This window comes from Dromaius novaehollandiae, chromosome 4, assembly GCF_036370855.1.
Source record: "Dromaius novaehollandiae isolate bDroNov1 chromosome 4, bDroNov1.hap1, whole genome shotgun sequence".
Taxonomy (NCBI): domain Eukaryota; kingdom Metazoa; phylum Chordata; class Aves; order Casuariiformes; family Dromaiidae; genus Dromaius; species Dromaius novaehollandiae.
The window spans coordinates 54905835-54917975 of NC_088101.1; the positions used below are offsets into that span (position 1 = coordinate 54905835).

The 12141-nt window shown below is 39.2% G+C and overlaps 1 long non-coding RNA gene across 1 annotated transcript in view; it reads right to left on the minus strand.

The window, feature by feature from the left end:
* LOC112985744 (uncharacterized) overlaps positions 1–12141 on the minus strand; it is a 371488-nt gene that overhangs the window by 303121 nt on the left and 56226 nt on the right. The window contains exon 2 of the long non-coding RNA XR_003259822.2: positions 4170–4309. This is a non-coding gene — a long non-coding RNA (uncharacterized LOC112985744). The remainder of the gene's footprint in view (positions 1–4169; positions 4310–12141) is intronic.

Here is a 12141-nt window from a genome sequence, read left to right on the forward strand (position 1 = left end):
GAATATAGAGCAAACTTTAAACCATAAAGGCTACTAAAGCTACCTGCTGGCATGAAAAAAAACATTAATTCGGCAGATTATTAAGTTAATTATAGCTAGGAAGGATAAGGACACTCAAAGCTCATCCTTCTCTCACTCAAAGTTATGCAGAGGCAAAACTAGTGAAAGCAAGGTGTGAAAAGAGGCACACATATTCCAGAAGTGGGGGGATTTGGCTCCTGAAAGGGAGCTGCAGAAAGCAACTTAAAATTAGAACTCAATCTTGCCATTACAGCAGGACAAACTGCCTTCTTTCGCATTCCCTCAGCATATACACTAGTGTAATTACAACCGAGTAAGAATAGCAGGTGGTAGAGCAGGGACCTCAACTTTTAGGAAAATAGTTCTTCCCTTTTTCCTCTGAAGTTAGTCAAAGTGACAGCCAGTTGCACCAGCGGAGGATATAACAGCTGCCGTACCTGTTTTAGAGCAGGGGGACAACACTATTCCCACATACATAAAGGTAGTAAAAAGTCTACCGGTCGAAAATTTCTTTGGAAAAACGTCATTTTTTCAAACTGACTGCAGTGAATTTGCCATACAAATCCATCTGGTTTTCTGATGCCTCGCTGTGCCTTTGCTAAGACCTCAGAAAGCCTCCCAGGACAGCGTGTTCCCAACAGCCTGGGCTCCCACGACGCCCAGGCACCAAGACGAGTTAACGCTGACTTGCAGCCAGGCTTCCAACTTCGCCACAGCCCGGGAACCCCGTGAGTCTCTGCAGAAGTTTTATGCTTTGCAGGGTGCTCTAAAAGGTTTCATGAAAGTAAAAAGGAAATGGCACTGCCAGTTCTTCTAAAGAGAATTTTCAAGTTCCTATGCCAAAGGAGGTCTTAAACATGCACTCTTCCTTCCCTTTCTGAATGATTTTTCATTTAATTTTTCTACTACCCTTAGACCATAAATGCCAGCTGTTGACCAGCTCTTTAACTTGCTCTCGTTAGCTTATTCTAGCCTCATGTTTAGCAATCTTTATGTTAAAAACAAGTATGTCTCTAAGAAGTACCTGACACTCCAACTTTATTCCACAGGGTTCATCTTACAAGGCACTGTCACATTCAAGAAAATCCTCCTTTTTAATTTCACAGCAGATTACTAGAATAATTTTGTCACTGTTGGATCAATCCAAACTATACTGAATATTCTGAAAATTATAGGACTTTTTGGATATCCTGCCCTAATTGCATCTTGCTACTTTTATTACTTGCTCTAGCACCCGTGGTAACAGACTTAGCAGCCAGATATATGTTATTACATTCTGCTCAGGACACCCAGCTCTCATCGAAGTGACTTATCAGGTGGAAGACAGACTTCACTGGTGCACATTACTGCTTAAACAGACATATATTATCTCCAAAGCAGAAAAAGATTTCCCAAGATACCTACTGAAAATTGACAAACTGCATTATGTTCCCGCTTACTGACAAACTCTTCCGCTTGAAAAGTAGTAAATGTATGTTGTAAATGTATATTGTTAAAAGATGTATGGCATGAAAAGTGAGTATCCAAAAGAGATTAGGGACATTAAAGAAAAATCAGGCATATGAGGAAGAGAGGCTATTACTGTACATAAGCACATGCAGGAATGGGACAGAAGAGAGCTAGGGCAAGTGTTACACAGAAGAGATTGAGACCCCTAAATAAGGAACTAGAGCTAGATAAAGACCAGAGATCATCCTCCTTCCAAATGCTGGTATTTCTACTGAAAATAATTTTATGAGAATGTTTTTCCTGTGTCTTTTTTTCCACTCAGGCCATTTACTCTGTTTACCAAAAAACAGTGGAAGAAAGGACAAAAATCTAAGTGTTTCCTACTGCAATAATTTCTGTTTTGACAGAGAAAGGGGCACTGTTTTTTACAAGTATGCTACTGAGTAATACTTGTTATCTATGTTGATTATGTAACTGGCAGAATTTTCCCTTCTTTCTTACTAAAACTTCCTTTTTAAAATCTCCACCTATGTTTTCCATTCTTCATTCAAAATGGAATTCCAGTTCTCTTTACATTCTCGGTTCCTAGTTGTATTAAAATAACTATGAGCATTTCACCTTCTGGGCCTGATTCTGCAGGACCCCCATCCCTGCAGTATTCACTCTGAAGTCAAAATACTTGTAAGCCATGCCACATTTTCTTCTCAACATAAGGCAAACCAGTACTTAGAACGACGCAATGGGTTAACAGCATTAATTCAGCCCAGTCCTACAAATGCCATGATGCGACCCATTAACCCAGTACTGACCAGAATGGGTCCCCTGTGAGCTCAACTTGCCTCCACAGATGCAACTGAAGATGAGCTAAGTTTTTGTACTTTTTGGCTGAGCCAAAGAAGACTTACATTTACTTTAAAAAGAGGCTGGAGAAGTTCAGGAAGGAAGGACTTCTGAGGATGCAGCCTGGAGATGAAGCTAGTAAACTGCAGACATCTTGATAAGAGGCATACTTAAGCTTTTTCTTCCCCCCATTCTCCCTGTACTGCTGCAGCATGCAGATTTTCAAGCATTCACAGGTAGTCCCACTGCTTCTCTCTGGATGTGTTTTGCACTGGCTGTGGTGACGCAACGCTGCAGCCGTACTGGAGCTCTGCCTCCCAGCAGAGGCTTGTACACAAAGGGATTCTGCTTAAAAAGAAATTCCCTGAGCAGTAGCCAAACGTTAATGTCTCGTTCCCATAGGGCAACAACTACACACCTGCTATGGCTACCAGTATGGCTTGGGGACGCTGCTAATTTCTTTTGGAAAGTGTAAAGAAATGAAAATCCTGGAAAGGGTAGAAATAAAGAGGAGGTGGCTGAAAGACTGCAAGGCGTAGACTGATGGCTAGTAGGGATGTAAAATGAGGGCAAAGCCAGTCTCAGCCATATGTTGGGCAGTGAACCACACAATATAGTGCCTGCAACTAAGCATTGAAAAAATCATGCATCCAATCTGCAACCCTTGAGCTGAAATGCAACAGCTAAAAAACCCAGGAGGCATGGCCAATCACCAGAGAAGTTAGGTGGTATCCTAAGTGAGACACATGCAGAATTTCCTCTTCCTCTAAAAACCCTTCCCCTGAAGTATGTTTACTTAACTTTGGTATATTAAAGATTTATTGCAGTTCTAAGGTCCTGATGGAGCTCTTGATTATATCTCAACCCAGTATATCAATGGGATATAGACTTTTCGTTAGCTACCATGAAGTGGACTACTTACCTGCTTAAAATAACAGCTATGACAGTGAGCAAAAGCCCATACAACTACTGGTTTACCTACTCTTCAAATCATGTGTTGTACAGATCAGGTTCAAGAGCTTACAAGGATAAACAAAGGACAATTTTAGACAGAAAGCTTATGCTGCAGGTCGTGTTGAATATCGTATAAATTTAGCTCACACAGCTTGTAAGCAAGATATAAACACAACTTGAAAGCTATGCACCAAGCAAGTAAAATCTGAAGTCTGGTATACTAAGAGATAGAACTCTTATTAATCAGCATAAGCCACATGGCTTAAACATTCTGCATGCCACATCTCCATCTGCTTTTAGTGCTATAAGTTTCTTGTAAAAAAAGAAAAAAGACTATTCACACTGTACACTCATTTCTAGATGTATAAAAATTGCAAAGATAAGTTACTTTTGAAAACTTCCTTTAAAAAAACAGTCTAAAAATGAAAATCAGAACCTACCAGTGTAAGAAAGATTGTCTTTGGATGGTGTGCAGCCTGTTCACGTAGAATAAAGAACTCACCTCAAAATAAGCACTACAGAGCAATTTAATGTCTCTTGCCCCTTTTTTCTTCTATGCGTTCCCCATATTTAATTCATCTAGTTACAGTGCTAACAGCATCTTTCCTTTTGCTCTTCCCTCCAGTTTAAAATGTTAAAATGCAGATGTTGCAAACTGACACTTAATTGCCAAATTCAAAGGACAGTGACAAAGTGTATACCAACATATAACATGAAAAGCCTCTAATATACTTCAGTACAAGCAAATCATAGATGTGGCAAGAAATGCTGGGCTGACATTTGTACAAAGAAATTCATTTCTCTCCAGTAAGACAACAAGCTCAACTTCCGCTGATTCTAGGAAGAGCAAGAGTAAAATCTGTCAAAGCTAAACAAACATAGCACTGCTGACCGGAGCACAATACCTGTTGCCACTGCTGGGAGATTCAGCTGCTCATGGTCTCAGCTCTGTCTTGCTGGATACTTTTTCTAGAGTACATTTCCTGTTTCCAACATCTTCCTTCTTACAAGGTAATGACCAGAATGCATAATACTGCATGATAGTCTGCAAAAGAAATAGAGAAGATCTGATTCTTCTTTCCATACTTTTATACTGGAGCATTTGTTTTTGGTTTGCTTTTACCTTCCAGTGTCCACTGATCTAAGTATGGAAGGAATCATAGGAAAAGGGTTTTGTCCCATTTTGTTGGTTATAAATCTGTGCAGACTACTTGTGGACTTGGTGAAGTTGAATCAACAAGGCTAAAACATTACTGAAGTTCTGAGCTACAGACCTCAACCCTTCAAGCTGATCTGCTCAGACAGACCCTTTCCTCCACCTCCATTTACACACAAGAGTTTTACTAAATCAGAGAGTTACCAGTTTCTCTAAGTGAATACAGTTCTGTGACATTAGCTACAAAATGTATGAGCTGCATTTTATTCAGAGACACAGCAATTTTCCACCCAGTATGAAAGGGAACACAGGACAGCTGCCTATTCTTCCCATACTGAATGTCTAAGATTTGCTTTTAATGTGGGCAACAGAAATCACTGTAAACATGACCTGATAAATATATCATCATCATGTCCAACAAAACTTAGTCGTTCTAGTAGTTGCTGAATCTCAATAAACAGAATCTAATGCATTAATATCATCTAATCTTCCAAAAAATCCATCTGGTATTAAATCTTTATAAACCTAATTTTTAACTGCTAGTTGCTGCCTACATCACTTCTATGGCACAAAGTTTTCCCAACAACAGCTTCAAGATGTATGGCAATTTTTTAAGGCAAGAAATCTCAGGACACTTTTCAAGAAGATGTACAAAAATAAACTGTAGTATACAATGCCAACCTAGCAATTCCAAGTGAGAAAAAGAGATGTGTTGGGTCATTTGATTTAGAAAATGGCAGCAGGCTAAGAACATCAAAATTCACGATTCATCCAAATTACAGTGGTCACTGGCATGGAATCAGTTTGCAAAAGGGTAAGCATACAAATTCAGGCTCCAGCTTCAAAAAGGCACCTATTTATGGCAAACCACAATCACACACATGCTCATATGCTTTGCTGACACTGGACTACCGTTATTTCTGCAGAGAGCGCTATCGCGGCACAGTTAAAGTAACAAGGAAATAGCCTATATAGTTCTTACTAGGCAGAACCCAGTTGGCATGTGTCAAGCAGAAAACTAGTTAAGATAATAAATTGCTAAAGGTGGTTAAACAATACCATTCTACTTATGCCATCTGTGATAGAGCCCTCATTGACTTGGGATGTAGGCTAGTACATACTGCTTGCTAGGAAAGCATTTGAGGGGATTCCTTTTATCTATAGCAGTAAGAAACCCCCTCTACACTACGTATTCCCACTGCAAAGGGAATTCCTTGTATAAATATCAGCAGAGAGGGCAAAGACTCTATTTTCAGGGCTCTTTGCATGGAATCCCATCCTAGATCACTACTTCTCTTACTTTCTCCACTCCTCAAGTAAGAACATCCTCAACCAGAATCTTCGCCTTCCTATGGAGACAGCAAATTTCAATTTGTTTATTATGTTAAGAAGCCTTGAACGAGCTCTGCAATTATCTAAAAGTAATTACAGAAACCCAAACCACAAAGAATGAAACCAGCAGTACTGAGGACTCAGTAGATGCTGAGAATTCAGGTGAATCCTGGATACTCTCTGAAGGCAAGTAAATGAGTTGACTCACTCTGAACAGACTGAAGGAAGCAGATGTTCTTCCCTTATGTTACTGAATGCTGACAAAGCCACACAAGCCCAAGGCTTTTGATACAGAACTTGCATACAGGACACAAAGGAGAAAAAATTGCCCAAATCTAATCAAGACTCAATTTGAGGTTTTTGATGGGCAAATGGGGAAGAGTGTTTGAATCTACCACTTCATAATAGAAATAATGGCTTTAAGCTTTCAAATGTTAATAACAAAATTTCTGCATGGCATAATTTAAAGTAAAAGCTGTCTTTAGTCCTTCACAGGGACTGCATCCACTATACTATCAGCGTGATAGCAATCTCTGGAAGAGATTATATTAAAATCGCATTTTCCAGCTAATTCAGTAAGAAAAAATAGTGAAATACTAGTATGATTTACCTCAAGAGTTCTTTAAGAACCTGGAAAGCCAAACAGAACTATGCAAAATGTAGGATGAATGTAAAGCACAAGCACACAGGGCTGAAATAAAAAAGGCTGAGATACCAATCAACTAACAAAGATAAAAGATTCTATAAATACGCTGGAAAACAAAACCAAAGGAAAGTACAGCTTGAGTATTTCACAGAGAAGGCAGATGAGTTGATGATAAGGAAAAGGCTGACATATCTAATAGCTTTATTCTTTATTAAAAAAGTGAATTGTAACCAGATTTTAAGAAGCGAACAGAAGTGCTGGCCAAGTCAGGTTAAGGAATATTTAGATAAATTACATGTATAATGGTTTGCAAGGATGCATTAAATTCAGTCATGAGGACACACTGAACCAAATGAAAAAGTCTCTCAAACTTTAATGAACTTTTCTAAAATTCAGAGTGGACTGGAAAGTCTCCGAGGACAGGGAGAAGGATAATCCTAAGGGAGAAAAATAAGGCTAACTCTTGATTCCTGGAAAGATTCTGGAACATATTATTGAACAATTTATAAGCATCTCAAGAATAGTATGATGATAAAAAACAGATGACATAGATTTGTTAAGAAAAAAAGTTGTATCAAACTAGTACAATTTATTTCTTTGACAGAGTTGCTGGCTAATGGATAACAGAGAAGCCATAGATGTGATAAACATTCCTTTTTTTTTTTTTTTTTTTGGTATTATTCTCTATGGCATTCTCATAAGTGTGCTACAGAAATCTGGTCTGGATTAATTCCCCATATCATGGGCGAACAACTGGCTGAAAAACTATCAAAGTAGAGTCTTCAGCAGTTCCACGTCGAATTGAGAGGGCATTTCAAATGGGATCTGTCTTAAATCCATTTCTAGCCAAATCGCCATCAATGACCTGAATGATAGAAAACAGGGAAAATGGAGCACTTAAAATTTGCAGAAAACAAAGCTGAAAAGTGCTGTAAGCATTTTGAATTTGCCTGTATTTTCCACGATAATTTTAAGTATTTGCAAAGATGATTCAAGAACAGTAGCTGAAATTCATGACGACATGGGGGAACCACTGTACTTACGAAGAAGAAATCAAATGCCCAAATACAAAATTGGGAATAATTGCCTAAGTTAGGTATTGTGGAGAAGCAAGTAATCCATAAACTGAGTAAGGAGTTAACAATGGATATCACACTGTAGAAATAGTGAAATTCATCTTAAAATACATTAACTGGACTTTTGTACATAATGTGGAGGTAGCTATTCCACTTCACTTACTGCAGTGAGCCACTGAATAAAAAAACCTTGCCCAGTCTTAGATACTGCCCTTAACAAGCATGTACAGCAATTTAAAAGGGTCCAAAAGGAGACAAAGAAAAATATAAAAGGTTTAGAAACTGTAATCTGAAATGAAAGTTTCAAAGAGATAGACCTCCTTTGTTTTTTCCTAGCAAAAAGAAAGAGGACAATAAGCATTTTCCAAAACATAAAAGGCTGTTACAAAATGAATGGTGACCAACTGTTCTGTATGCTCACTCAGCAAGAGAAAAGAAATTATGTCAATTTGAACAAAGGTTAAGCTCAGATGTTGAGGAATACTTCTGGGACATGAGAGGTACCTGAATCACCTTCACACCTTTCAAGGTAGAAGAAGGAATTAATCCTGTCTGATAGGACAGGACCTAATCAATAACAGCTTCAAACACTGAGCTACTGTTTGAGGGAAGGAGGATGTTGCAACCCTTCTTCGTTGTCTGTTCTGGTGATCCCAATTAGCAGAGCATGTTCCGATCACTGGTGATAGAGAAGGAGGAAAGCTTCCTCTGGGGACCAAAGCAGCAGAGGAAGGAAACAGGCACTGACTGCTACTGCACAGGCTAAGAAGCACAACTTAAGACTCCTGGGAAATTTTCATGTAAAGAATATAGTTAATGGACTTTTGGTCCATGATTAGATAATACAGATGAGCAGAGGTTTTGAAATGCAACTCTGAATCAGGCCCTGAAGCACAAGCAGGTGGGTTTCGGGTGCCTGGCTCCTTCTGTAGATATACACGCCAGTGTTTATACAGTCTAATGAACTTTGACACTACAAGACTGAGGTACTGTTTTTCAAAATGACAGTGCACATCTAACCACATACCTGTTTTCTACAGCCTCATTCATCTATTGAGAGAATGGATAAAATAGTGTCTGTACCAACAGGAATTTAAGCCTTCAGCAAATGTATCAGCAAATTTACTAGTAGTATATGTAAAAATTAATGGTGTACTTGGGAGAGAAAGAGTAAGCCAACATTGGATCCTGTGTAGACTGACTGAGCTCTATTAATGTTGTCAACATATAGCAGGTCAGGGTCTAGCATAAACAATAAGTTTGGTAAAGACAGACTACATCATTAAAAAGGTAACAGTGTCCAATAAACCTAATGCCATCTAACTGGTGAGGGTTTGGGGTTGGGTTTTTTTTCCCCCTCCTTCCAAATATAAAAGTAAAGTGGAGATTTTCTCTGTGGAAGAGAAACCATTTGCTATATGAAGACTGCATTTTTTTAATGAAGAGGAAAAATAAATTGTAGCATTATACTCCATACTACACTTTTTCCCCCAAATCACCATCATCTCACCGCTTGACAATCATTTCCTGTCAAAGCAGATTTTTACTCGGCGGGAAGAAATGAGGCTTCTGCCCCCACAGCTTGCTTGGTTTCCTAGAACGCGAGAGGAGGTGGCAGCGCTCTCTGGGAAGGAAGGTTAGCAGCCTCTACAACCTGATCAGATCCCACTGAATGATAATTAACATTACCACATTTGCACTTCAGCTTCCCTTGCTTGAGGTGACACAAGCAATGACAGTATTCAGTGGCCGATGTACAAATCCTGGGGCTGAACTGAAGAGCACAGTGCTCTTGTCTCTGAACCTTTACGGAAGTCACAGAGCCTTACTCTCACTTACAGCTTACACCACTTTTAATTGGAAGTACTATTGACCAGAGACAGTAGCATCAGTACAATGGGAAAAGCAGACATTTCAGATTTCAGTGACTCGTGCTACCAAAAATCCCTAGCAATATCCTAAGGCTATATCTTGGGAGACAAGGGAGGACTGTAAGAGAAGCTATAGGTATTGTGACTGGGATTTGTTACTCAAATCTATATGAATCTATAGCTGAAGATCTCTCATTAGTGTCTACAAAGTTTAATATGTCCTTAGGCAGACATTCAATCCATCTACGTTGCTCAAGTCTGTCTCTCTTCCATCCAATAGTTCAACAGTTTCCTAACTTCTGTTATTTGTAGAGTTCTATGAAGTGACAGCAGGTACTCCACCCAAACTTAATACAGCCTAAAACGGCAAATGTGGGTGAGAAAAGAAATCATTTTCATGTTTCTTCTCCCATCAACACTTCCCTGTGTCTGGCAGAGGAAATGTTCCTTCCATTAGAAGGGAAAAGCCAGGTGCAATTTTTAATGTTAAAAAAGGATACTTCACCCACATACATATCAAACCAGTTAACAAACAGACGTGTGTCTGTCTCCATCTCTAGTTAATGGGATATAACTACCTTTCTTTAATCAGATCTCACTTTTGGCCCTTTTTCCATTTAGTAGGATTTCTTTGTACTGTATTTTTCACTGCAACCCTACATATTCATTCAGTTATGCTCTTAATAGTTGTAAAAGGGATCCCCCAAAACTAAGAGAATAACAGCTTCCATTTTAAAGGGTTACAAGCATGATTTTCCAAATACAGCTACCTACAGGTAAATACCAAAGCAACCAATGTTATTTTAGAAACAGTTCCTTTATCTTCAGTGAGTTGTGAGGTGACTGCTGCCTGTTATAACACTTCTGAATTACTGTCACATTTACCATGACAGATGTGGGTCATTAGAAGCAAGAATTAACAACATGCGGAAGGGTTTGGGAACAGACTGGTTTTGATGGAAATAATCCCAGCAACTACCAGAACTCGGGGGTCAGGTAATGTTGTTTAAAAATTACTTTCTGCCAGTAAAAACAGAACTGTAGGAGGTAATTATCTGACTCTATAAAAACACTGTGCTTCTTGATTGGATGAACATATGGATTCCATGAGTTTCGCGGGCCCCCAAAAATAGTAAAACGGTGACCCTGATAGAGTCTGACATCAGTCATCATAGGTGGCGTGGAAAACATGCACCGCATGGAAGAACAAATGCAGAGCTCTAATCCCCGAGGAGAACAGAAAACCTTCACTTCCTACAGAAATGCGCGCCAAAGTGCATTCATGTGGCTTCCTCTGGAAAAAACGGTAAGCAATTTTAGGTCAATTATTTTATTAATGAGAAAAAAAATCTACAAAACAGAGGATCGCAAACGTCTTTTCTGTAACAAACAAGTAGATCTCAAAAAACAAAATGATCGATGTCTCTAAACACAAGCAGAGTTTATAAAACATTAAAGGATGGTATGTGGAAATGAAAGGCTTCCGTTAACCACAGCGTACACAGGCTGCCCTACAGCGGACACGCCATTTCCCACTACAGCCCCCGCACAGATATGAGTGACTACAGTGCATGCGCATCATTTTGTATTTCAACAGCAGCAAACTTTTCTACCCATCAGAGATTAACATAAAGAAAATGAGATACTGGGAATTAGTAATTCATTACAGTACTTGAATAAGGACAAAATTCTCTTGCAAAAATTTAACAGAAAGCAGATTGATCAGAGCAGGAAAACACAGACTGATAAACACAAACCATAAAAAGAAACCGCCTCAATTAAACTGGCCTCAAAGGAAAAAGATCAGCTACAGCCTGTCACTGTCCTCTTTCCTCAGTCTCTTTTTTCCTCTTTCCTTTCTGCAGCAAGATTTATAAAAGACTTGGTTCTGGTATCACACAACAAAAAGAAGACTTGCAACTTCAAAGAAATAGGGATAGAGAATTTTCACCATTTTTGTGTTTATGCTACTCAACAGATTTAGAGAAAGGATATTCCTTTATCACTAACGTGCTTCTTTTCACAAGGGAAATGCCTTGGGTTTCTGAAAACATGGGCACTAACACAAAATTCAGAGTATTTCACCTGCAGAGACAGGCAAGGAATTGCCAGAACTGCACCTTTCTACACAGCGAGTAATTTGGAATGAGGTATCTAATTAATCTTGCTTGATTTAATCCCTGTGACAGAGAGATAATGGCCAATTAACCGATGGTGTTTGCTACTCCGTTAAAGCCTCAGCTGCTAGACGTTCACTCGTCCTTTCAGTCTCTAAAAAGAGTGAAAGGATTTTCATCTGCCCGCCTGTTTCTGAGCTTACAGGAAATCTGATTGCTCACAGTTTTGCGTTACTACACCACATTTGCAAAAGATAAGCGAACCACGATTCTGCAATTAGAAAAAGAATAATTATTAATCCTGATCTTGTTGTCAGAGCACAATGGGATTGATCCCAGCTGTTTACAAGAGAGGAACATGCAGGTGCTAGAACTGCAAACCGACCTCTGTTTATGGTCCTGAGCATAGCTATAATGATTTGACAGCAACACTCACCATAGCCAGCCTTACCCCTGCTGTCACACACACACATCCCCTACGAGGAACGAATCCCTCAGCAACAGAAAGCTGAATATGATGCGAGTGGGGAATGTGAAATGGTTCTTCCTGGAGTCATTGGATATTACTACAAAATGTCTGACGTTTAACAGATGCGTGTCTGCATGGCGAGTCAGTCCAAAATCCTCTTCAACCAAAACCAATACACCTTGAGCACTAACTGCACCTTACAAATGCTTC